Consider the following 27935-nt stretch of genomic DNA (forward strand, 5'->3'; position numbering starts at 1 on the left):
TATTTTTCTTATGGAGCAGAGATTTGGGGCTTGGAAGTTTCTTCTGATATGCAATATTTTCAAAATAAACTGTTGATGATCATTCTTGGTGTAGTCCTATCCATTTCTATCACTAAATATCCTTTGAATTTATTAATCTTCTTCTTCTTTAAGTACTCGCTCAAGGTGCTTTTTCTTTCAAACACTAAATTACCTAAATTGTGTCTTTTGGCACAAGTGAGGGTCAAGTCAGTAAAATGCTTAACTTGGCTCAAACTCAAAGATTAATCAATTAAGTGTGGAGTGTGTCTGTTCAGGATTCTAGCCAGTCAGAAGTCAGCCATGCCCTCTTTCAGGATCTTACAGGATTGCGTTGTTAGTCTGCAATCTTATGCACTTACTTGGGAGTAAGTCTCATTGAAATCAGAGGCACACTTCTGAGTAAGCATATTTAGAATTGTTCTATTATGCTCTGAAGTGAACATAAGGCAAAGCAAATCTTACATTCATGATGGCCTAGGTGTCTAATTGCCATCTTTGTTGTTCTTATATCTGACCAGTGGATATTGATCCCCTACACTGGATATTGATCCACTATTTTGAATTGGTGATGGGATCTTCCAGACTAGGGGTCTGTAATATTAAGCTAGAAGACTAAATACATAACTTCAGCATATGGATATGGCCACATGAGCAAGGGAACAAAAAACAGGATTGATCTGTGAAGTCAACCACCACTTGGCCTTGTGTGCATGATGGATGAATTGGTTTCTTTGTTTTATTTCAATGTAATTTCACAGTTCTGAATTTGCTAAGTGAAACATCTAAGCTGTCCTGATTTTTTTTTTATCATGCCTATTCAGTTAGGAAACTGAAAGGGGGGAAATTGCATTGACCTGAAGTCACTCATTTTTAGTAGGAATGTTTCCCTTTCTTACTCCTGAATTCTGATTATCTCCTCTACCAAACATTTTGGACTTCATCAGATGCAAGTAATGTTCAAGTGTCATTTAAAAAGAGAATGAGAGAGAGAGAGAGAGAGAGAGAGAGAGAGAGACTTTGATGCACATGGAAACTCAGGTGGTTCTAGCACAAATTATTTCTTATGTTGTGCATGAAGACCAGAGATAGTGTTTTATGTGCATCTATTACATTTTTTTCTTATCCTGCGCTTCCCCTAAGGAACTCAGGGCAGCACGCATAGTCAATCCCACTTTTTTTTATCATCACAACAACCTTCTGTGGTAGGTTTAGGTAGAAATGTCCAAGGTTACCCAGTGAACTTCCTGGCTGAATGGGGATTGGAATCCTGGCCTCCCTGCTCAAAGTCCAGCATTCTAGCCACATTTTTCATAATCAACTATCTTACTAGTTACAGGCGAATGCTAATGTTTCATTTTTCTCTGTCCTGCACATATCTAGGTGGGATGGGCCTTGAAACTGCACTCTCCCTGCACACTCATCCTACACACACACACACACACACAAAGGAAATTCACCTCATGACAGAAATAGTTTCTCAGTAAAAGGAAGAGCACTGCTGTTCTGGCAGCTGGTTCTACCATGTCCACAACGCACAAGCCCTTATCACAACTGGAACTAATTGGCAGCCTAGGTGGAGGCTTCAGTCTGAGACCAAGAACTAAGCTGACAATCAAAACCCACCCTTGTCCCTGGGGGTAGGAAGCTTCTAAAGGGCCGAACTGACACAATTTGTCATGGCAATTGGGGGGTGTCTGCAGTGCAGCATGGTGGCTAATTAGAAAATGTCAGTCTCCAGAATGGTTAGTCAGGAACCTTCTATAGATTCTAAATTCGATATTTTCAAAAGGGATAGCCATATTACGCCTTTGAAGAGTAATTGGGACATTCTATATTTCTGAATTCACTTGATTCTAAGGACTTGTAGCTAAATTGTTTAGGCATGCAAGAACGTATCTTTTTCCAAACTATTATTTTTGTATTTGTTTTTCTCTGTGTTTAGCCTGGATGACAGTAGTGTTATTACTGATGAACATTTGCCATTCACTGTGGTGAATGTGACCCTGTGTTGTCATTTTAATTTAATAGTTTATTGAAATTTTCCATTATCTTTAACAATAACGAGAGAGAAAATAAGCCATCTTGCAAACTTGCAATTCAAAAGGCAAATACAGCAGTGAACAAAAAGCATCCTCCTCCAATGTATGAAAATACCACCTTTCACTAAAATGAAAACTCAGCACAAAGCATCACCATATGGCTTTTGCAACCTCACATCCAAACATCTGGAACATTCTGTTCTTGGAGTTATTAAAGTGTGTGTGAGTGCTCTACCTGTTTAGAACACAAGTTATGTATTGGGTTAGGATTGTACCCAACAGAACGGAAAAAAACAAAGAAAAGTTTATTATTTCTATTTATGGACACATTGAGTCTGAATTACACAAATTCCCAAATTGTATTTTAACATCAGTGAGGCTAGAATAAACACTAAAATAAAGCCAAAACCCACACTGATTTTATGTACACATAGGTCCACGCTGTTGTATCTGCATGGATATGTTTGTAACACAGAAACATTCACATCATTTTATGTTTTGGTGCACACATACATTGGAAAAGTGATCATACACAGCAATGTGGTGCAATTCCATCCCAATTGAAATCTAGACTGGATTACAGTCGAAGTTGTTCAGACTGGATCGAGGGCCTGCTACAATTCTGGTCAATTCTGAGCCCCAATGTAGCATGCGAGAGTGGGCTCAGGATAGACCATGCTATATCCACCTTACATTCCCAGAGGGCCTATTCCACAAATAGTATATGAGGTGAGACATAGCATGACCCAATGGAGGCTGGTGGCTCTTGTATCAGTGGGGTGGTGAATCCACTCTGGGTTTCAGTCAGAACCAGTCAGGACTCTAAAGAAGCCACCAGGATACCTCCTTAGACTTCTGACTGGTTATGCCTGAAACCCAGAGCAGATTCATCACCCCACTGACATAGGAGCCACCTGCCTCCACTGGCATGACCTGTGTCAGTCTAATGCATAGCACAAGGAATTCCATCACATGAAAGAATTATATCAGGAGAGTTTCCCCAAACAAAGTATTTCTACTGTACCTGGATAGGGCTTGTTCTAATAAACTGTTTCCTATGAGAAACAACTGTTGGATTTCCCATTTTTTTTAGCTCAGCTTGAATATAGCACTAGGCTGCACTAAGCTCCCACTGCATATGCCGAAAAGCTTCTGAAGTGGTGAGGTGTCTGTGGTTCTCCTCCACCCTCAACACTGGAGGACTTGGATAACTTGAGATGAGGCCTATCAGGGCCTGGGGACATCCCTTCTCCAGGCTGCGATAGGCCTCAGCTCTTATTCTCTAAGGCCCCTGGACTATTAAAAGGGTGGTGGAATAGCTGTTTTGATGTCCAGGCCATATACCCCTCCCATCTATAACCTTGAAGCACAAATTCGGCATTCCTGTGCCTCCATTCATCTGAGATTTCTGGGTAGAGCAGAATTGTGTCAATGTTGGACTTAACAGTGTCGAGAGACTACAGGCAACTATCTCCCCAAATGGATGCAAGTGCCACATGGTACGGTTTTAAGCAGCTGCTGCATTTATTTATTTATGTATTTCTTCGTTTGATTTCTATCCCGCCTTTCTACCAAGTAAAATGGCTCTCAAGGTGGCTTACAATCATAAATAAAACTTGATTAAAACAATACCAAAACAAATGCACTAAACCACAATTAAAACACAACAGCATGGATTCCAGTTAAGTGAATCTGCCATCAGAATGTGAGCTGTGAATCAGATGTGTAAGTTGATCAGAGAAACAGACCAATTCAGTTCAGAATTTCATTCCTCTCCAGTCCAATTTATCTCAGTTCCTTTTCATGTTTTTGCTTGTTTTCTCTGATCAAAGCAGTAACTATTTGGGCAGCAAACAGCAGAATGAGATATGTAGGATAATTACCATCTGTAAATTGACAAAACAAGTAGTTTTACTGAGTAGAAGTTTGCTTCTTCTTTTTTTTAACACCCTGTGGTGAATCCAAAGGAGTACTGGAAAACATGGCAAAGATCCAAGGATAGCTTCATGCAAATGTAAATAAGTAGTATTAGTAAAATGTTGGCAATACTGTGCAAGTAGGTAAATGTGATGTATAAATGTAGCCGCAACCATAATTTTAAAAACACACTTGATTCTGCTACTGCAGCCAGCCACAGCTCCCAGCCAAGTATGACAGACATGCCTGTATGACAGACATATTTGTCATATTTATACTTTGCTTTTTAGCTGAACATTTAAAACATATTTTTTGTATACCTAACAATGTAATGGGTAAAATAGCCCTGGTCCAGGCATCCATCAATACGATCAGTCGGTCATCAGGTGGCCATGTGTCCTCTTTTATAGAGGACAGTCCTCTATTTGGAGGGCTGCCAGAGGTCTGTCTTGTATTTTGAAGGCGCCAGGAATGAATCTGAGTGTGTGGAGATGTCTGGCAGCTCAGATTCGGATTCAGAATGGGAACAGCAAGAACAGAGGGAGGCACCCTGCCTAGTGAGCCCAGATACGGCGAGACTTTCTTCCCAAGGCCTTGACACACAGATGGCCCAGGCTGAACTGTTCCCCCATTCTTCCACCATGAGAACTCAAGTTTCAGAGGAGGAAGAGGGCGAGGAGTGTGACTTGAAGGATGCTAGGGTCTGTCGCAGAGTGAAGTGGGAAAAGTTAGGGGCAGGGCTCAGATGCTCTGCCGGGTTGGCCACTCGTGGAAGTTAAAGTACGAGGGAGCCACCCTAAGGGAGGGGCATCCCTGCAAAGCAAATCTGGCAGTGACGTTCATGCCCAGACTGCTGGCAACTTCTCTAACTTCCACTTCATAACCTCTATTTATTTTATTTATTCATTTCATTTCTATGCCACCCAATAGCCAAAGATCTCTGATATTCATAGATGCGTGGATTAGCTGGTTCTATGCAGTCTGACAATTTTCTAGAATCTGCATTTGTAAAGAAACTAGTCATTTACTAATAAAGTAGTGCTGGCCTGAAGCTTAGTTTCCTGGAGTGTGTTGATTGTGAAGAGAGAGGACGAAGGAACGTGACAGCCTCCTCTCTTTGAATGGCTGTCCAGTCCAAGTCTGGTTTAAATATAAAGACGCATCAGAAGAGAGAGCTGGGCCTTGAAGTTGCCCATCAACAGCCCCTGGACAGCAGCCTGAGCAAGGCACACAGCTCACCTGGTCATAGTCTTCCACACTATGGTGAGATGGACCGCATTTCTATTTAAATGATAATAATTCTTTCTAAATTTGCATCTATATGTATAAATTAGCATATGCAAATATCTGACCTCTTTTATCCTCTTTTTTGGTGATGCATGTTCTCTTTTGGGGTGATTCACAAGTGGCCACCATAATCATCATATAGCACATTCTGGATGGATCCAGATTTAGGTTCATGCAACTGGGCTGGCGAAAGTGCATTTCCTTGCCCCACCTTCCCATGGCATCCCCTCCAGTCCCATGAAATTGCTACAGAGAGGGTCAGGGGACCCTGCTGAATGGGGTGAGCAGTAGTTCAAGGGGGAAAGGCCTAGAGATATACAATTTCTGGACATTTTTAAGCCCTGGGGGCGGGGAATTTTTTTTTTTTTAATAATCTCTATAAGATTCCCAACATAGTTATTTATTCAGTTCCTTATTAAAATTATTGATCTAACTTCCAGGGGCCAATTTCCTCCCCTCCCCAGAACCCACCAGTGGCTGCAACCCTGTTTGCTGTCATAATTTGGTGCATTAAAAAGGGCCACTTTTCTTACAAAATTGACCATTTTTGTTTCCGTGCCACCAAATTTAGGAGGCAAACCATGGCTTCCTCATTTGAAAATAAGGGGAAATCACCCCCTTTTTGTTGCCATGGCACCACATTTCAGCAGCAAATTCAGTGCTAGTCGGACAGTGGGGGCCACAAAAATGACCAGGAAGTCCACATGCAGCCCGTGGCCCTCATGTTGCCCACAAGTGAATAATTTGTTTTAAACATTGTATTCATCATTTTAAAAGAAATGATTTCATAATCCAAAATTGTTCTACTTTTCCAGTTCTGGGGGCAGGGGATGTGGAGGAAAATGGTCTTTGAAAAAAATAAGGCAACCTGATTTCCAGTTTTTCCCCAGGCCATCACATCTCTAGGTAGGGTGATCATCCCAAATCGGGCAGAGGCACTTTCCATGAGCAGAACTCTTCTGTCTACAAAAGGCAGATCCTGGATCTAATTTTCTGACTTTCTTCAAAGCTAGGAAATTTTTGGTATTCTTGTTCTTGATATATCTTTTAGCTGAAAAGGCAAAAGGCAGAGTACAGTGTATTACATCCCCACATAAAGATCAAAGGAAAAGATCAGGAACACTGCCAACAGCTGAGTAATATGATTGTCCTTTCTGCCCCCTCCCAAAAGTTCCACTTGAACACTTCCCTCCCCCAGTGCCTCTTGTTCTGTTTTCCCTAAAATAAATTCCTTTGGTTTCTAGCCATACTTCTTTACAGAGGCTTTTAGTTGAAATCCCCTATGGAGACCAAATGGAGTGGGGACTGCATGGAACAGATCCCACACTCCCGCACTTTCCAAAGATGTGTCTGCTGGAACTTGATTTCTTTTCAAATGTCTCCTCCTGCTGAGTGACGGCATGTTGAAATGAGACTCGGAGCAGGAGCGTGTGTTACATCATCGGCTGTTGCGGGCGGTGGCGGGGGGGAAGCCGGCAATGTGATAATGCCATGTCTTATGTTTCTAAATGTTATGCAGGAAGAGGGAGATGGGAATGCTGGTTTGGGTGTCATGCCCAAGGTGAATGTACTATTCACTGCTACGGTGCAACATTGAGGGAGATGGGAATGCTGGTTTGGGTGTCATGCCCAAGGTGAATGTACTATTCACTGCTACGGTGCAACATTAAGGGAGAGGTAATGTGGTTTAAATGGGTTTGTGTTGTTGTTGTTGTTGTTGTTGTTGTTATATTTTTTATGAAATATTGTATATTGCCTTGAAGTAGAAACTGTCCAGAAATGTGGCCTACAAATCTGGGAATGAATGAATGAATAAATCATATTTGTTCTCATTCTTGGTCTCAAAACCACTGAGGAGATTAAGCTCTTAAAAAAAGAGAGTACAACCTAATCCTATCTGCCTCTGGACTGAGACAGCAGTTTGTAACATCTAGTTTAAATGTCTTAGGACACAATCCTATGCATGTTTTGACAGAGAAAAAGCCTACAATTCCCAGCATTCCCCAGCCAGCCACGTATATTACGCCCTTAACATATTCACAAGAGTGCAGCTGTTGCTCCTGCTGCTGCTGCTGCTTATTATTATTATTATTATTATTATTATTATTATTATTATTATTCAACATTTATATACCCCCCTCTTTTTTTTTTCCTAAAAAGCCATCCAGGGGACTTCCAGACAGAGGGCTCCTATCACTAACAGTCAGGAGGAACTGTGCAGCTATCCTGTCCTTTTTCCTTAATGGATTGGAGGAGCAGTGGGAAAGCATGGGAGGGTTAATAGTTGAAGATGACAACATCTGGACCCTCCTAATATTAAAATAATAATAAAAAAACAGCTCCACCAATTGAATTGCCTTCACATGCCTAGGGTGTGAACTCTGAAAATGTAAGTGTTGCAATCTGTAGGTTTCTTGTATGTTACTGTTTGTAGTTTTCCTGCTCTCTTTGCAACCATAATATCCAGGTAATTAATATGGGCATTACTCATATGCATTTCAAATCTAATATCTGAGTCTCTTTAACCAAGCCACTCAGAAAAGGAATGCAATCTATTGCTATCACTATTCCAAATGATCATCAATATAACACCACCATTTCAAAATATCCTGAAAATATGGATTATTAGAGGTAAAAATAAATTTATCTTAAAAAAAACCAAAAAAAGGTTGGCCACTTCTGATGCCATAGTGGATCCCATGGCTATCCTTTTTATCTGCCGTTAGAGTGACCCATGAAAAGAAAAATAATTTCTACACAAGGCTATCTCAGCTAATTCTAGGAGATAATGAGTGGGTGGATGCCGACAAGCTGTATGCCGATCCAATGTCCTTTCAATAACTTCCAGAGCTTCTTTTTGAGGAATACTAGCATACAAGGAACAGATATCAAGGGTAACTAACAAAGTTGTGTCTCCAACATGTCCCATTTTATCTATTTTATGCATAAAGTGCACAGAGGCTTTTACATAAGTTCGTAAGGCTGGTACAAAAGTTCTGAGGTGGAATTCTGTGTACTGAGAAATTGGTTCAAGAGCTGATGCACTATCCAAAACTATCAGTCTACCCAGGGGAGGCAATATCCCTTTGTGAATCTTGGGTAAGACGTAGAACTCTGGGATGCGTTGGTCATCTTTAAGTAAGAATTTGTATACATTCGGTGTTACGTATCCCAGTGTCAAACCTTATTCTACCAAAATACTAATCTCGTTCTGAATGGATCTTGTAGGAGCCACAGTACTGGGTACATATAATGTCTCATCTGTCAATTGTCTAAATACGTCATTTTTATAGTCACATCTATTCTGAATAATCACTACCCCTCCTTTATCTCCAGGTTTGATTATATCTGGATCCTGTGCTAATTTGTATACTGCCTCAGACTACTTAGATTACACCAATGCGGATCATTCCTTTTCTCAAATTGTTCCAATACCCTCAGAACTAGATTCTCAAATACTTGTATATGGGGACACATAGACCCTGGAGGGTTGAATTTAGATTTGGGATGAAACAGAGAATTAAAATTATTGCTGTCAACCAACTGTTTGTTCATAAAATAATTTTTAAGTCGGAGTGTTTTGATAAAGGAGAACAAATCTATTCTGGTTTGTAGTGGGTCATATTTTGGTGTGGGCACAAAGGAAATTCCTCTGTTTAGTACCTTGGTTTCAATATCACTCTGAACTCTGTTGGAAAGATTGACTATCCATTTCTCCTCTTAATTCCCCTTCTGGCTGACTGTGTTTTCCGTAATCCTGTAGGTTGTACTTCTCAAAATCTCCTTATTCCTTGATTGCATAATGTGCCTTGCCCCTGTTTCTGATGTTCTTCTAAAAAATTGGATGTGTATGACATGCTGCTGTCAGACTCAAAACTTGTCTGTGGACCTGAAGTATATTCCTCTTCACTACGTGTCTCATCCCTGAATTCTTGGAAATAAATCTTCTTACATGAGTGACATGCCTTCTTCATATTCTTCTTATACACCAAAGGGTATACATGTCCCATTTCATAATCATGGATATCACATTGGAATTTCTTGAATTTAAATGGTTTCAGTTTATTGCAAAACTTCTGTACTTCTGCATCCAGGGTAGTCAATCTGTCACTCACATTTCTACTCCCCATTCTCTCTCTTATGTCATTCATCTGTTCTTCTATATCTTTCTGTGATCTCTCAATTTCCTTCTGAGTAGATTCTATGATTGAGATCATCAAATCAAGTGAACATTTATTCAATATTGCTATCCATTTCTGTACAAACTCATCATCATCTTCAAAAAGGCTGGGTCTTTTATCTATGCGTAGACTCCTAGGAATACGTTTTGCCTTTTAATATTCTAGAAGTGTGGAGGCATGCATTTCCATCCTTACTTTCTTCTTATTCACAAAAACAATTTTATCCCAGCCATCAGACTCTTTAATATGCGTACTCTCAAATAATGCTGGGGTATCCAAGAGCTGATCTATATATTCCTTGGAAAAACTGAAAGTGTTTTCCCATTCCATGGTAGATCCAAAAACCAAGCAAGCAACAGTACCAAGGGGGACCAGAAAAAAACATCTGTAAGGCTGGAAACCAAAATAAAAAAAAGAAACAGCTGCACCAATTGAATTCCCTTCACATGCCTAGGGTTTGAACTCTGAGAATGTAACTAAGTGTTGCAACCTTGTATGTTAGTTTGTAATTTTCCTGCTCTCTTTGCAACCATAATATCCATTCCACTGTTTGGGAGCAGCGCAGGAGAAATCCCGTTCCAACCTGCCGGACAAACAGCTTCTGCATGTAACAGTTTCCTCAGGACACCCTGTACTGCTGCAGAGGTTCATAAGTGGGCAGATTCATAATGAGACAGCGACCCCTTAGATAGCCAGACCCTAAGACTTTCAGGGCTTTAAAGTTCAAAACCAACACCTGGAATTGAGCCCGGAAAGCAATTGGCAACCAGTGCAGGTGTTTCAAGACAGGTGTAATATGGTCTCAATACTGTGCACCAGTTAGCAGCCTAGCTGCCAGATTTTGCACCAGTTGAAGCTTCTAGATACTCTTCCAGGGTAGCCCGATGTACAGCATGTTGCAGTAGACTAAACATGGTATAATCAAATCATGGATAACTGTTGCCAAATCGGACTGGCAAACACACTCCGTGCCACCACTGCCACCTGAAAACCACTGTGCTAGGATCTGCTGGTTCTGGCATCCCGGCTATAACAACTGTCCAGTCCTGTTCAGGAACTCAGTTTTCAAATTAACAGCATGCTTTCTCTCTCTCCATCTCTTCACTTATCTACTGGTGAGTGGGGGAACATGAGGACAAAATCTTGCTGCAAATGGTGGCTTCCATTCCCAAATGATGATCTATCTGGGCATTTTAAAAACCTGATTTCTTACAAAAGAGTGCATGAAGGTTTCACTTGCATTTAGCATCACTGGTTTAATTAGACAGATCCCACAGACTGTCCCCAATTTCCTTTTCCTGGCTTGCACATAGCAGCTTCCTCTGCCTAGCTACTTCATGAGAATTACAGTCTATGGGTAGACTACTGGAGTTCTCGCCTTGTGCAGACAGATTGACTCTGGGGCCCAAAGTAAACGATAGTCAGAGTTGTGCATTTATTAGTAAGTTCTGAGATACCTTAGAAATAATTTTAGCAACAACAACCTGGTGCAGACATAATGCCAAGAAGTGCTAATTTTAACTAGCCATGGAAAACAGAAGAGGCTGCATGCAGACTTAAACACATCAACTATCCTTTCTCCTGTTATGTGCTCCCTGCTTTCTCAGGAGATGAAAAGTCCAGGGGTAGTGCTACAGGTTTTGTTCCCTTCAGATGAGGGAGCACTGAGGATATATTACATCTTCATGGTATCTTTTTAATTAACAAATGCACAAGGAAATATACTCCTGCAGCAGCCAACAAAACTGGATCCTCTATCATATTACCAAACAGCAACTAGAGCCCTACTAAAACACACCAAACATCTAACTGCTGCTTATGGGGTTCCCATGGGCAGCTGGTTGGCCACTGCATGAACAGAATGATGGACTAGATGGACCCTTGGTCTGATCCAGCACAGCTCTTCTTATCTTCTAATCTAGTCCAGCATTCTATTTCCCACAGTAGCCAACCAGCTGTCTCTGGGAAGCACACAAGCAGGACATTACTGGCTTCCAGTTCTTTACATTATATTTGTATTAGTAATGTTTTAAAAACAACAATAATGGATGGTCCCATGGGATAGTAGTATCCAATTGTGCCCCCACGCTCACACTAATGATGTTGTGCTAGTGCAAGCCAACACTTGTGCAACATAACTACCACTTGCTAGGGCAATGTGGAAAACCAGTGGCTTGCCAGTGAAATCACCACTTTTCTCCATTGCTTTAGCAAGCACTAGTTACTTTGCACAAGCGTTGATTTATGCCAGTGCAACATCATTAGCACTAGCACTGGGGCACAACTGGATATTACCCATAGTTGTCATGGCAGCCATAAAATCCTGAATTGCCCCTGACGAGGCAGCCTTGTTGTGGATATTGAAGTCATCCAAGGCAATAAACCTGGGAGACTCCAATACCACAACTGAGACTACCTCCATCACCTTAACTAGGAAGACCATTAGGCAGTGGATGGGCAGTATACCAACAAAGCCCTATCCTGAGGCCCAACACTAAATGCAGGCCTTGAAACCCAGGAGACTGTTGGACAATGTGCCTGGACAGAAGGTACAATGGTAATTCCAACTCGCTACCCATTGGATCTGTACTGCTGCACCACTTAATGTAGAGAAGCTCCAAGTCCTGGATAACAGATGACTTCCCTTTTAACTGGCTTGGCATTAAATCACAAGATGCTTAGATCCAATGGGGAAGTGGTGTGGCCAACAGGCTGGGGACCAACAGACTCTGGGAGGAACTAAGGATCATTTCATACATCACGCTGGCCAACTTGAACTTGCCACAGTTTGTGCAAGAGCTATGAAGAACTGCAGACCCTCCAAACTGGAAATAAAACTGTAAGTATCAAAACTGTAAGTATCATATAAATCTATGGTGAGGTCACCTTTACAGTACTGTAGCCAGGGGTGGACAGTAAGTAGATCTCCAGATATTTGGGACTTCAACTTCCAGCATTCGTGACCATTGGCTATCCTGTCAGGGGCTTCTAGGAGTGGAAGTCCAAAATATCTGGAGTTCTACCCTCTGCCCACCCTTGCTGCAGAGAGTTTTCATCAACTCATCTCACGAAAGAACATTATAGAGTTTGAAAAAGAACAGAAAAGGCTTAAGATAAGAAGGGGGCATGAACAACCTGACGTAAATTGGTAATGACCGTGGCTTTGCCAGCTTGACATTACTGGCTTCCAATAAAACAGTCTTCCCCAACCTGGTGTCCTCCAGATGCTTTGGGCTACAACTCCAATCAGCCACAGCCAGCATTGCCAATGGTCAGGGATGATTGCAGCTGTAGTCCAAAGAATGCACCCAGTTGGGGAAAGCTGCTTTTAGTAATTTTGAATAACAATAATACTGTATAAAGAACACTTTTAAAAAACAGATAATGGAAGTCAGAAACTATACTAAAAGAGGAAAAACTACATGATACAGGAATAGAAGTATACAGAAACATGTTAGGGCATTTTGTTGTTGTTGTTCAGTCATTCAGTCATGTCTGACTCTTTGTTACCCCATGGACCATAGCACACCAGGCCTTCCTGCCCTGCGCTCTCTCCCGGAGCATGCTCAAGTCCATATTCATTGCATCAGTGATGCTATCTAGCCATCTCTTCAAAAAACATTTTTAGAATTATTATCTATATGATTATCAAATCCATCCAAAAAGATTTATGCTGCAGGGAGTTCTTAAGATAGGCGAATCCTCATTCACGTAGATGATAAATGAGTTCCATTTTTCCCAAATAGCATTTGGTTCAACATTTCAATTGAAAAGGCAATTTTCTAAAGGCAAGGTCCCTGACATGTTGGTAGCAGGAATTTAGAGCTAAAGGACCCACAGATTTCCACTGCAAGATGATTTCATTTGAGCAGTTGTCATGAAAGAACTTACAGCATCTTTGTATGGAACAGCTTTTTAGCTTTTCGAGAAACAAAACTGGTATGGAGACTCTTGGATCAAGATTAAAAGGTTATTTCATTATTTTTCTGAGTGAACCTGCACCCCAAAGGAAGATATTCTCCCACATATCCACTACATATGATACAATGATTGTTGTTCAACCACAGCAACAGAGTGTGATGATGCTTTGTATATGTGATGTTAAACAGAAGATGGTATTAGCAGTATACAATTTAATTTCAGAACATAGCAGAGCAGATGACCTTAAAGGGGGCATTATTATTATTACCAGACAGAGTTCAACCTGAACTGATTTTCCTTTATCACGATCAATGGCTATGCTGGCTGTGGATGATGGGAGTTGCAGTCCAACATATCTGGAGTAGGGCTGTGCAGCACCTCATTACAAGGCCTGAATAATGAGGTGAAGAGGGCAGATTCAGGGTAGCCTCCTTGTGATATGAAGTGGATTAGAGCAGAACCGAGGCACCTCGAGGCAAAGCGTCTCCTCCACGAAGCACCTCCTCCGCCTTGTATATTCGGAGTTACTTCTGAGCATCCAGACAGGCTGTCTCCAAACTGTATCAACTTCTGGAAGCTCCCACGGAGGGGCACTAGGAGGAGGAGGAGGAGGAGGGAGGGGAAAGGCAAGCAGAGGTGGGAGGCGGGGGAAGGCAGGAAGGTGAGTGGAGGAGGAGGAGGGAGTGTGCTTTGGCGAACGGGAACTCTCGGGCTGTACCTACGCCAGCAATCTCCAGTCAGGGAGAGTGGTGGAGGAGGGTAGTTCAGTGAAAGGCTGCATTTTGTGTGTGAGCAGGAGCTGTTTCTTTGGGAGAGGGCTGGTGTATGGTTAGATCTGGTGGGTGTGCATGTGTGCATGCAGTCACTGCAGTTCCTTCTTAGATTCCTTCATGAGTTCTCCATTGCTATCAGGCTCTCCTAGATTTTTAAAAGCAAACAGCTGCCTTGTCATGGGATCATTCCTTCACTGTTTGTTAGGGACGCTGGAGAATTCTGCCACGGATTCCAGGGAGGCCCAATGCCAGCGCATCTGGCCTCCCAGAATCCATGGCGGAACAAAGCCACCCGCCCCACCACCCCGCGAAATGGGCCCAGAACGGAGCCTACCTTTGTCAGCCATTCCGGTGCTCCTCCAACGGCGGCCGCATCTGCTAGTATTTACGTAGCCTATCACGGCTAACGCAGGGACGCCATTTGCATCCCTGCGGAGGCCGTGATAGGCTACGTAAATATATATGTAGTCTATCACGGCAATAGGGAGGAATGCAAATGGCAGCCGCTGTAGCTACTGCCATTTGCTCCGTGTCTTTACCTGCGATAGGCTACATAAATATATACGTAGCCTATCACAGCTAAAGACACGGATGCAAATGGCGGTGGCTACGGCGGACGCCATTTGCGTCCCTGAGCAGCCCAGCAGCCAGATGTCTGGCTGCAGGAAGCCCTGGCCAGCGGCTCCACGGAGTCGCCACGGAGCAAAGCCAGCCAGGGAGGATTCTGGGGGGAGGGATGGCGCGCCTCCCCCACACCACGGATTGCCCGGCATGGAGTCAGGTAAGTGTTTCGTACATCTCTACTCTTTGTGTCCCTTTGGGACTGTTTGGTTGTTTGGGACCCATTGCAGCTTTCTTCCTTCGAGTCGCTCATTCTGTGTATTCATTTCACTCTATCTTTTCAAGATTTTTTTTTTTAAAAAAACATAGCTTTTCTTTGGTCACTGCTACACCCCCCCCCCCCACCTTCCCATTGCTCATTGGTCAAGTTGCTCATCTGGGGACTCTGGAAAAGGTTGTGTTTGTTTTTTAACTTCAACCCTCACTGCTGCTCGCTGGAGTCCTGGTTGTTTTTTCATTCAACTCTGTCTTGTCTTGATTTTTAAGAACTGTCTTATTTTGATTTTTAAAAAAAGACATTGACTTCTGGATATGTGTCTCTGTCCACCACCACCTCCCGCTTTTTAATTAATATTCTACCATTTAGTTGTTTCTTTCTAAATTCTTAAATAAAGGCATCTTACAGCAGCCTACGGATTTAGTGTTTGGCTCCCCCCCCCCATTATGAAATGAACCATCTCTTTCTTTTCTGTCTTGATCCTCCTAAAACATAAATTAAAGAAGGGTTGTTTTTTTTCCTATTCTTTGTTGCTCTTGGCTGTTATCTTATCACCTCCGCTGACCTCCTGTATTTCTTGAACATTACCTGCCTTCCCTAAAAGAAAATTAAATATAAAACAATAATTTAAAAAACCCTTTTATTTGCTTAGGTCATTCTGCTTTTCTTTTGGCCTTCTGTTTCTGTGTGTGTGTGTGTCAGGATTGATTCTGACAGCAGGAAGATAGTTAGCAACTCAGATTCAGAACAGTAACAGCCAGAACCGGGGAATGTATTTTCCCAAGCCAGTTCAGATATGGGTAGGTGTACTTTTCAGGTTACTAACTACCAGATGGCTGCACCTGAAGCCACCCCCCTTGCCCCCCTCTGTGAGAAGCCAGGAGGAGGAGGAGGAGGAGGAGAGTGGGGGCTGTGACCTAAGAGATGCTAGACTATGGCACAGAGCTAAGAGGGAAACGTCAGGGGCGGAGTTCAGATGGTCGATCTGGTTAGTGATACATGAGAGGCGACATAGGGAAGCATCACTGGAAGGGTGGGACATCCCTCCCTAAGTTAGTCTGGCCAGCACTTCAAACTGTAGGCAACGTCGATGTTCCCATTTGGATCCCCTGTTGTCATTCCTTTGTAGCCTGAGAGTCTTCAAGGATTTGCATCTGTAATGAACCTGTTGATAATGAATTAAAAGCCTGAGACTGAAGCCTCTCTATTTATGTGTGTGAGAGTGCATCAGGAAAAAGGGGGTCCTAGGGAAATGTGACAGAGTGTGTATCTGTGTGCATGGCTTTGCTGCTTTGTTCCACAAAAGTAATATATCCACATCACAAGAAAGTGGTGAAAGCACTACAGACAGAGATTTCTATTAATTAACTTCTTATTCCAGTAACACTCCACTGTGTGGCAAAACAAGCCAACCCAATATGAAGCCTCTTCGGGGTGTTGGTGGGGGCAGAGGGAGCAATGAGTGATGCACTGTTACTCCTTCCCCCCACCCCCTGGCCTGCTGGGACTTTCTTTCTGTATCTGTCTTTCATGTGCTGTTGCAGTTAGCCGCAGGGTAAAAGAGCTTCAGTCACCCCTCACGGCCATCCCCTGGAAAAGAATTTGCCCTCTTGGCAGGCTTGCCTCAGCTTGTATCCACCTTTCTGGCCACGGGCCGCACTTCCAGAATATGCCCCAGCGGGCAAGGCATCGCACTTTGGTCTATCCATTCCCTGTCCGTCCGTCTGTCTGTCTGTCCGTCTGTCCGTCCGTCTGTCCTTCCTTCCTTTTGTAGATCCTTCCTTTAGAAAACCAATGTAGTTATTCCCAAGGTCCATGGCTGCTCCCCAGGCAGCTCTTCCCTATAGAAGCGCTTGTTGGCATGTAGTAGCTATAGAGCAGGTCCTGCCTGGCAGAGTCGCTGTGTCTTCCTGCTTCTGTCAGAAGACCACTGAGAGCCTGAGGTCACTGGAGATCACCAACTGCATAAACTGGATAATTATGTGCACTTGCTACACTCTCAGTTCCTTCAATTCCCTAGAATCAGTTTTTTAATTAAAACCTGTTTGAAATTTGGCAGGAGTGGTGTGGCCAAAGAACCCCCAAACATTAAAATATAACATACATTCAAAATATTCATTTAGTGTGTGCTGGAAATAAACAAAAGCAGATAAAAAAAGAACCTCCTCCAGTCTCCCTGCCAGGTAATGTGTGTATTCAGCCATAGAGAGGCTGAGCATGTGATTCTTCTGAATAAGGGTTGTTTTGCACTTCAAAGAAACCTGCAGCAGAGATTAGGGATAGCTATCTTCCCTTCAACACACTATTCCTTCTGAGTTTGGACTGAGTTTCGGGGAACATCAAATTTCACCTCTGCCTAACACACAAGCCAGTGGGCCAAACTGCCTGGACTCTGGTGAGTGGGATGCCCTCAAGGGGGGCTAGGAGGGGCCCAGGTTTCACACACATCTGTGGACACAGGGAAAAGTTATAGCTCTTTGCTTTGGGAGTTTTTGTGGAAAGCCTCAAAATTCACCTGTGCCTAGCACAAAAACCACTGGACCAAACTCTCTGAAATTTGGCAGGTGAAGTCCCCTCCAGATGGGCTGAGAGGTCCCCAAATTTCATGTTTGCATCATAAAAACTGAAAAGGTTATGACTCTTTTCCCATGCAAGTCAATGGGAGAACACCAGAAACGGGTGATCCGGATATCCAAATTTCGCTTTGGATTCGGGTCTGAGTCAAAGTGGAGGGGGTCCAAATCAGTCCGGGGTGGATAGGGGTCACTAAGGGGTATCCGAAGCAACATCCAAAGCAGAGCGGTGGGGTCCATGCACAGCCCTAATCTGGAGGACACCAGGTTGGAGAAGGCTAACATAGCTACTCCAAATTTTCCTCCTTAGTGTATTTTTTTATAAGAGAAATGACAGACGAAATGATGAGAAAAAACAGAAGGATTACAAATGGAAGAGAAAGACATATGCTGCCGCCCACCCACCCCCCATAAAATTCTGTTAGGGGGCTGGCTGAGGAATGCTGGGCGTTGTAGGCCTTTTCTCTGTCTAAACATGCATAGGATTGCCCCTAAATGAAGCAAGGCAATTGCACAATAAAAGCCTAAACTGGAAGCACCTGAAGTCTTTTTTAAAATGGGATTGTAGATATAATTTTTCAAACAGTTTGCTAATAGGATTGTCGGCTTCCAAATTCATAATGACATTGATTCAAATAACTCACTGCAGTATTAATTTTTCCAGTATCTACAGATTCCAGTACTTTTCTTCTGCCTGTAAGGATCCTGTGGGTTTTGGTACTGCTACTTGACTTATGATTTCTCTCCACTGGTGCTTGTTCTGTGGAATGAGGTATGTCAGGCCTCAACGGTGGCATGGTTTAGATATTTACTGAATATGTGTCTGGGTGTTTGGCGGCGGGGCTTCCCCCAGCCATGAGCTATCTTTGTACCAGCGTCATGTTACTACTGTTTGTGTGTGTGGTCTTCTTTGTTTTGTTTGTTTTTGTTATTTTGTAAACTGCTTCAGGATTTGTTTCAAATGAGAAGCATTATATAAACATGTTATGTAACACCAATTTTTTTTCAAAGGGATCCAGGAAATAAATTACAGGCTGGTTATCTTCACATCTGTTCCAGGTAAGTTGGTTGAAAGCATCATTAAAGATAAAATTGGTAAGCATATAGAAGGAAAAGCCCTGCTGAAAAAGAATCAACACGGGTTCCACAAAGGTAAGTCCTGTCTCACTAACCTTTTAGAGTTCTTTGAGAGTGTCAGTAAACATGTAGCCAGGGGTGATCTGGTAGACATTGTTTACTTGGACTTCCAAAAGGCATTTATTTATTTATTACATTTATATCCTGCTCCTTTTCCTCTTTAAGGAACCCAAGGTAGCACACGTAATCCCCTTCCTCTCCATTTTAACCTCACAACAACAACCCTGTGAGGTAGGTTGGGCTGAGAGTCTGTGACTGGCCCAAAGTCACCCAGTGAGCTTCTATGGCCAAGTGGGGATTAGAACCCAGATCTACCAGCTCCCAGTCCAACACTCTAGCCACTACACCATACTGGCTCTGACAAAGTCCCTCACCAAAGCCTCCTAAGCAAACTTCGCAGTCAAATTTCACATAAGAGGAGACGACCTCTTATGGATCAGTAACTGGTTAGAGAAACAGAGAGTAGGAATAAATGGTAAATTCTCCCAGTGGAGAATTTTCCAAGCATCCCTGCCAGGCATCCCTGTTTCAGTACCAAATCTGGGCTCTCATCTGGATTGAAATGGATGTAGATAATCCACTTCATCCCCAAATCCCTGGACTTGATCTGCTGCCACCCTCTTGAGCACCTTGCCACAAAAACGGATGTGAGCAACTGGGTGATAGCTGTCACAATCTCCTGGGTTCAAAGAGGATCTCTGAAAGAGTATTTATTTATTATATTTATTTATATCCTGCCTTCTTCCCAATACTGGGACTCAAGGTGGCCTTACAACGTTAAAACTTCTACAATTAAAACCTATGAATAGAAATATAAATACAACTGTACAAAAGTTAAAAATGTTATTAAATCATCAATATTAAAGAGTAGCCACACAACCACTTCTTTCAAGGTGTCCGGAATGACCCCCTCTCATGAAGAGGCAATAATCACCAATTGGACCCACCCAGTCATTCCCTTCTGACCCATGATGGGCAAGGTGACTGCTATTTTGGTGTTATAGGAGCAGTAGACCAAAAGCCTAGTTAGCAGAAAGAAAACGATGCATTATTAATCATTAATCATGTCCATCAGGAGTGGTAGCAGCCATTCATGACATTTTTTGTGATTCTTAACATTTTAACAGGGAACTGTCTGAGGATGCATGACTGTAAGTTTGGTTAAAACCCTGCTTGCCTCCAGGCCTACCCGCATGGGCTGGCACACTCTTCCGAAGAAGAAAGCTTTAAAATATTTGGGGCTTCCTAATGCAGAGACAACCAGGGGAGGACATGATAGAAGTTTAGGCAATTATAAACAATGTGGAGTGAATAGAGAGAAATTATTCTTTCTCAAAATACTAGAAACATGGCTTATCCAATTAAATTCACTGGCATTAGGTTTGAGATTAAAAACAGACAAGCCAAGTGATTGTTCATGCAATGCCTAATTAAGTTATGGCATTCATTGCCACAGGAAGTGATGATGGCCAGTAATATAGATTACTTTTTAAGAATAAGATGAGGATTCTTGACTTCCTGGTGCTGAAGAGGTCCATCATATTCTACTTCTGATCTTCTTGGGAGGATCTTGATGGCCACCAGCTGGATTAGATGGACCTTTGGTCTTATCCAATAAGTCAGTTTTTACTACACTGGAAAAGCAAGTGGACAGCAGCGCTGCAACTTTGGGCAAGACAGTTCTTCGCACTAGGACTACTTGTGGAGAAAACTCAGATTAGGTTGCAGATGAGAAGGAGGGAAAGCAGCAGCAATTAAAAGATGTCCTTAATTATCCTCAGTGCTCATGTTGTTATCACGAGGGTATTAGAAACACCAGTATTGTCACAGAAGCAATTTCCATTTTGCTTTCCAAAACCTCAAGTAAATTTTCATTCTTACAACCCCTTTTTCAAATTGCATTTGATTTGGTCTGCTGGTCTCTTTTCATGGATCAAAATCTGAGATAATAGAAATCTAATAAAATCACGTTGAGTTTGTGTGATTGCCTCTTCTGGCTTTTTTCCTGAAAGCTTTGCTCAATCCAAAGCTGATGGAAGGCATATAACCAATTTCTTCCTGGTTGCATTCTGAACCATGCACTGCAATCACACATTTATATGCCTACTATAAAGGCTTTTGCCACTGTTACATTTTTAATGGGCCTTTTTGAACGTTGTCTTCTATCCACTAATTGTATTTCAGTGTTTGCTTTATCTCCTGGGACGGAGAAATTCACTTTCTAAAGAGCACTGTTGCACAAATAATGAACAACAATCCCTAAGGATTTATTCTTAGATTTCACTAAGATCCCATTTAATTTTATCCTGCATGTGCATTAATTCCTGAAATGCTGAGACACGGTCTGATTTTGCTTCAAATTACTCTGTTTTAACGGGGATCATTGGCTAGCTATTTCTAAATTCTCTTCTGACATAGTTTTTTAAAAAAGGGTTGTGATTTGAAAAACTATTTCAACTACTACATTTGGCCATGCAATTAATTGCAGTGGCAACATTGGGGAGATCAGGCCAGTGTCAGGGCTGGTCCCAGGAAGCAGGTGGAGAGAAGGCAGGAATTGTGCCAGGGGCTCAGAGTTGAGGGACAAAACCAGAAGCCAGGACAGAAAAGCAAGTGAGGCCCAAAGGGCAAAGCAGAAGGCAGGTCCCATGAGCAAGCCAGACACAGTGGAGGCTGGTGGCTCCAATTTTGGTGGGGCTATAAATCCATTTTGGGTTCAGTCAGAACCAGCCAGAACTCTAAAGGAGATATCCATGGTGCTGAACCTATTTGGGGCTATGGTTCAGCACCTTGGATAGCTTTGGTAGCATTCTGGCTGATTCTGACTGAAACCCAGAATGGATTCACAGCCCCACCATAATCGGCGCCACCGGCCTCCTCTCAGACATCAGGGAGGACCAAAGGGTGAAGAAACATATCAAAACTCAAAAAGACCACATTGCTTAGGCAAAGCTAACCTGGAACAGGAAGCACTCTTTTACTCCTTCCTGTCCAGGAAGGTCTACTGTCCAGCTTGGGTGGGTGGAGTCAGTCTAAGGTCAGAGGGGACTTCACTGCCTATTTCAGGGGTAGGGAACCTGGTCCAGCCAATGGGCCTCATTTGGCTCACCACGCCACCCACAAATACTCCTGAAATCTACCCCACAAAGATCGCAGCTGCTCTTGACCACTAGCATTATATCTCATATATACTATGTAAGGAACCTTAGAAGCAAAAACTCTATTTGGGGAAGAAAATCTAGGTACCTTATCATTAGCAGAGGCTATCTGAACTTCAGCCAGGGAAAATTCCCTAGGGATGGAGCTCCAGAAAGACTGAGTATCACAGGTGAAAATGCCCTAGGCCTTACTCCTAGGAGCTTCCTAGACCTTACCCCTCAGGATATCCTGAAAGGAGGGAACATGCAAAAAAGAGAAGAAGATACATTTTGCACACAGCCATACCATTCTGCAGCCTTGAGTGTGCTCCAATGCACAAGGGGAACTCCTTCACAAGCAGGCTTTACCATTCACTTCAACAGAGAAGAGAATTCTGCCAAAACATATGGAACCACCAGTGAAATTAAAGTGAAATAAATGAGAAACCCACTTACACAGATGTTTCAAATCCCAGCCCTCACGAAATCCTTGGACGAGGGTGGCCCATGTTCAGCCTTTATCAGGCTGACCTGTGTGTCAGCTTAACAATGCAAAACCTTAGACACTTTTCATGCAGAACACCTGCGGCGGTTTTGAATCTATATTTTGGCACCTGCATAAAAGACCAGTTCAAGAATTTGCATATGAAAGATGTAGCAGCCGTGTGTGAACACGTTTTTATGTTTGCTTCCTACTGTGGGCTTTGAATGACCTTTTAAGGGCGCCATGTAACTTGTTCTTTACACCACCAAGTTCTAACAGGATTAGAAGAATGGCGGGGGGTGGAGGGAACCATCAAATGAATCAAACATTTATAATTGTGAAGAAAGTGGAAGAAAAACATTCTTTGTGAGGTGGATTTTTAAAATGGGATCTCACACAGTGCCGTTTCCTTTGCAGAAGGTGTTTTACCCTTTTGTTTATGAGCAAAGTCAAATGTTAATGAGCGACTGTTGTATTTCAGATTATTTTACTTTGAAAAGGGTCCCCTATCCTTCTGCGATGGTGAACAGTCACTTCATTTCTCTAACCCCCAGGATACCATATAGAACAAAACATCGTCACGTATATTAGCAGGAAAAATAAGCTTCTTAAAAATCATTTGGAGAACTCCTTTGTACCCAGCATTAACCACTAACCCACAGCGTACAGCTCCATAAAATCACAAGGAAACACGGTGCATTTAAATAAATGCCATTAGTTGAAATCCCCAGTCCTAGAGAGATCCACAATTAATGGTTAAAAGACAAACACACCTCCTTCCATTTTGATAAATATTACAGTAATATAGCTCAATAGTCAATATCACTGACTTGCTTGGAAATATAGTCTTAGAGTCCAAGAATCAAAATTAAGGCTTAAAGGTGGTGAATAAGTTATCAGACAGTCACCCATGGGAACTTTACATTACAAACAGTATATGAATGTAAAGGGGGAGTGCTCTATTCATTTCACTGTTTAGCACCCTAAGCCCCAAACGGTCTCTCTGGGCACACCCACTGTCTCACCCCTGGCATGCTTCCTTTTCCTCATCTCCAGTGCCAGAACTCTGATGTCGGACAGGTAAAAACTGTGGAGGTTTCCATAGGGGTGGAGAAGGGCATCCACGGTCCATCTCCCCCTCCAAGGGTGAACCTCTCTCTTCTCCCTCAGAGGGGAAATCCAAAAAATCTTTTGGCCCCTGGGATGCCATGAATCTCCTAACCATAACCTGAGAACAATCATATAGTGACAGGGAGACCATTAACCTACAAGAACTTCTTAATCCCTCCTAAGCAGTAATATTGGACCATATCCGATATGCAGAATTTGTTTCTTACAGAAGATTAATACTTGCCTGTGCCCAAAAGCAGGCAGCTGCTCTAAAACTGAAAGGAGATGCTAACAGTGTGCAATCTGTTTTAATAAGGGCTGAATCCATGTCTTGCAAGCAGCAAACAAGATGTGCTGTTTCCATAGAAACAGAAGGTGGTACTATTAAAAAGAAACACACCATTCAGTACTTGGCTTGCTTCTCTTTAGGGAGCCTCATTTGCAGCCAGTTTCAGACAAACTGTACATGTGGATTTTACCACCTAGTGTTAAAGATCATTAGCTGTGCCTGTTTAAGGCTTTGGTAACTGATGCTCATACGGACAGTCTGAGAGGCTGGTGGTGGAAGAGTGGGGGAATAAACAGCTACTCTTAAGACACCTTTGCGCAGCTACGTAAGCTGAAAATTAAAAGCAAATCCTATTTCAAATTCATTTGCTTTCTAGAAGAGCATTCTCCCACCCAATGCATATTCAAGCAAATTTTTCCTTTGGACTCTTTGGTGACTGTCATAGGATCAGTTCACACATGTCCGTGCATCACAGCTGAATATATGTGAAATGACTCATCTGAAAAAAAAAGATGTGCAATTGAGGTAATGTGAGGTGGTATGAAAGCTATATTTCTATTGTTTCATCTGCAATGTGTCACTCACACTGGTGAGGTGCCATCTGATACATCAATGGATGACCACTCATATGAGAACCATGACGTTGGAGCAACCTCAGTTGTCATCTAGTTCTAGTCTCCTCAATGACTTTTTTTCCACATCCAGATTCCTCTTGAAAACCATGAGTAATGGAGACCCCACAATTTCTTATGAAACTTATTTCATTGCCTGTTGTTCTTCTAGACAAGAAATATTTTCTGATATCCACACAATATTTAATCAATTATCATGAAGTTTCATGCCAGCTATTCTAAATTCATTGTCACCTGCAAAAGCAACAATTTCCTTAAATCAGTCCAATGGATTTATTAGTTGCCAGGATTTCATTTGGATCATTCTTAAAATACCAATGACATTATTGACATTTCAGATCAGTGTCGGAAGTTAATGATGCAGCATTAACAGTGTTTATGGATGTAACTAATTTGGTATTAGAGTACAATCCTAAGCATGTGGACTCAATAGTAAGTCCTACTGAGTTCAGTAGGTCTTACTCTCTAGTGCACATGCTTAGGATTGCACTAAACACACTTCTTAGAAAGTAAGACCCATTGAACTCAATAGGACTTACTTCTGAGTAAATAGGATTGCACTGTATGTTACTTATTGTTTAATCAACCCGTTTGCTCCAATGTTACCCTGGATATTTTATATTTTCAACTGTATGCCAATTCTTCATATTTGCTACACAGCAAAAATATACAGAAAGAAAACTGGGTCATATCTCTGAATTTTCTACAAGCTTGACTTGAGCTCTGAATTCTTCCTCCTGTTATTTTTATATTTATATGAAACCATATGGCAACAAACCCACTTTAATTTCTATTTCAGTGGCTCTGGAGACACATATTGCTGGCAGATACTCCATTACACAGCCACTATTAATAACAGTTAACACCTTTAAATTCTGCACTAATTCAATTACTTACTGAATTATAATGCTTCTGCCAACTCTAGCTCCTCTATTACAAACACACACACACAGCAGTTTCTACTGTTGCTTTGGTAGAAGAAACCTGTCAACTGTCTGTCTTTGTGAAGGACAGTCAAATGTTGATTTCATTATTTTAAAATTAAACTTTCCGCTTTGTGAATTCCCACCAAGCTATAAGTCCAGCCCCCTCAACATCTAGGCCAGACTTTCCCAACCTGGCACCCTCTGGGTTTGTTGGACCAAAACTCCCATCATCACAAGCCAGCACGGCCACTGATCATTCTGGTTAGGGTTGATGGAAGTTGTAGTCCAGCACATCTGGAGGACACTAGGATGGGTATGGCTGATTTGATTGGGGGGGCAAAAAGCTGTTCTCCGGATGTTTTGAACTTCACCTCCCAACATTCTTGGCAACTGTCCGTGCCTGTGGGGGCTTCTGGGAGTTGGAATCTAAAACATCTGGAAATCTACCTTCTCCCTACCCCTGCACTAGACTATAACCAAAAAGGTTCCATGGTGAACTCCATATACATGAATGGGCTTCTGAGCATCCCTTCTGAAGGCAGGTCTTCTTGCCCAACTCATCAAGGTAGTCATGAAACCTGTGGGAATTTTAGGAGTGGCCTCTAATGCAATATAAGGAAATCTAGTTGGGAGAAAAGCAGCAAACATCAGTGTGTGTGTGTGTGTGTGTGTGTGTGTGTGTGCAGTAGATGCTGATGTATGCAATAAAGGTCTTCTTTGGATTGGACAGCCCTAGAGAGCTGCCAGGATTAGGCTAACTGTAGGGCTCTGCATAAATTTGCAATACAGAAACTGTAAACCAGCCTTAGATATAAGGTACAATATGCATACAATAATGAAAGTAGAGAACTATTTCTATCCAGTTTCCCCATATGTTTGAGGTGCCTTACAAGGCCATTGCTTAAAACCTAACAATGTGAAACAAAGAAACTCATACAAAATTACTGTAGCATCCAAAGCACCCTACCTAATAACAGTCAGCCGTTTCCTGAGAAATCCACCCCATTACCAACCCGAAGCCTTTGCAGTCCAGGCTTTCAGTTGCTTTTTAGAGGGCCAAAGTGAGATGCATAGCTGAACTCCCCAGTTAGTGGAGGCTGGTGGCTCTGATTTTGGGGGCTGTGCATCCATTCTGGGTTTCAGTCAGAGCCAGCCAGAACTCTCAAGGAGATATCTGAGGTACCAAAGCTATTCTAGGGATAGGATTTAGTACCTTGGATAGCTCCTTTAAAGTTCTGGCTGGTTCTGACTGAAACCCCAAATGGATTCACAGCTCCACCGAAATCAGAGCCACCAACCTCCAGTCCAGATTATTTTTCAACCTTGGAGCAAAAACATTGCTCTCTGTTACAAATATTTTTACTTCCTTTAGTGAGAAAACATGGGTCATGTCAAATAAGACTGTGGGCGGGCGGGCGGGGCAGGGGAAGCTCCTATGGATAGAAGTTGTGAAATTCACAAACTTGTCATCATTCTGCCAACACAGCTGCTGCAAAATGAACCAAAAATATGTGTCCTTGGAACCATTTTGATACCTATCAGTCCTGATCCATGATCAAGCTTTGCTCTCACCATTTTAGGGTCAGTGCATAACACCATCAAGAGTTCCTTTTGCTATATTCTTGAAGGGTGCACATTTTGGCAGTGTCCTACTGGCATGCTGGCTTTGCTGGACTGGGTGTTTGGGGGCTGTTTTTTTCACAAAGCTTCAGAAATATTTGTTGGGTGTGATGAAATATTTTGAATGCAAAGCATCTGCTGCCTGTAGATATTTTTTTTTTTTGGTTGTCAATATGCTTTTTAAAATACAACCTCTTTCATTTATTGCAAACCACCGTGACTGTAATAATTTCCTACTAACCTTAGGGAAAATAAAAACAGAAATGAAGATTGCCGATAGCGTTATAGCTACATAGGGATTTCCTTGGTAGATTTATGAATATTGTAACAGCTTTGTGACTAACTATAGAAATGTCGGGACAATCAGGTGTAAGCCATAGGGCTGAACTGATATGCAGAGTTTGCATAATCTGGTTAGCGCTTGTATTACCCCTACCGTATAATACCTCCACTTATATGCAGTGCTACAACTGGTTTAACTAATGGACTGTAAGCAATCATGGTAGTTTTTCATTCCTCTTTAAAGGGCCTTTGTGACACCTAAGGCTTTATTTCTCTATCCTAGCTGATCCTGACAAGAGCTTGGTCTTTAACTTCTAGAAGCATGTGACAAAAGCTTGGATCTATGCAAGGACAAAGCATCCCAGGAAGCACAGGGAATGTGGATGGGAAGATGAAACTTACATGTATATTTGCAAACATTTTCGTAAATATCAATGGCACCTCTTGGTGGCGATTCTTCTCAGGGTTGCTGCCAAAGGGAAAGAAAATACTCAGCGTTGCTCTCACCCTGGATAGGGCTTGTTTTCTTTCTGTGATATCAGCATGCTGCCAACCTATATCATTATGACTTCATCATGTGCACTATGTCATCCCTAACTGGCTAGTTTCAGCCATATGACCAGTCTAGGAAGCTTTGTACGCTTCAGAACAGGGATGCAGAATCCCTTTCAGCCTGAATTCCATTTTGGAGAGTCTCTCAGGGGTCACATTCCAGTGGTGGGCAGGGTTGGCCTTAGGGGTGGGCGAGATGGGTAGTCGCCTGGGACG

Source organism: Heloderma suspectum, chromosome 1 (assembly GCF_057233095.1).
Source record: "Heloderma suspectum isolate Gila_16-S chromosome 1, 16-S_ref, whole genome shotgun sequence".
In the NCBI taxonomy this organism is placed as follows: Eukaryota; Metazoa; Chordata; class Lepidosauria; order Squamata; family Helodermatidae; genus Heloderma; species Heloderma suspectum.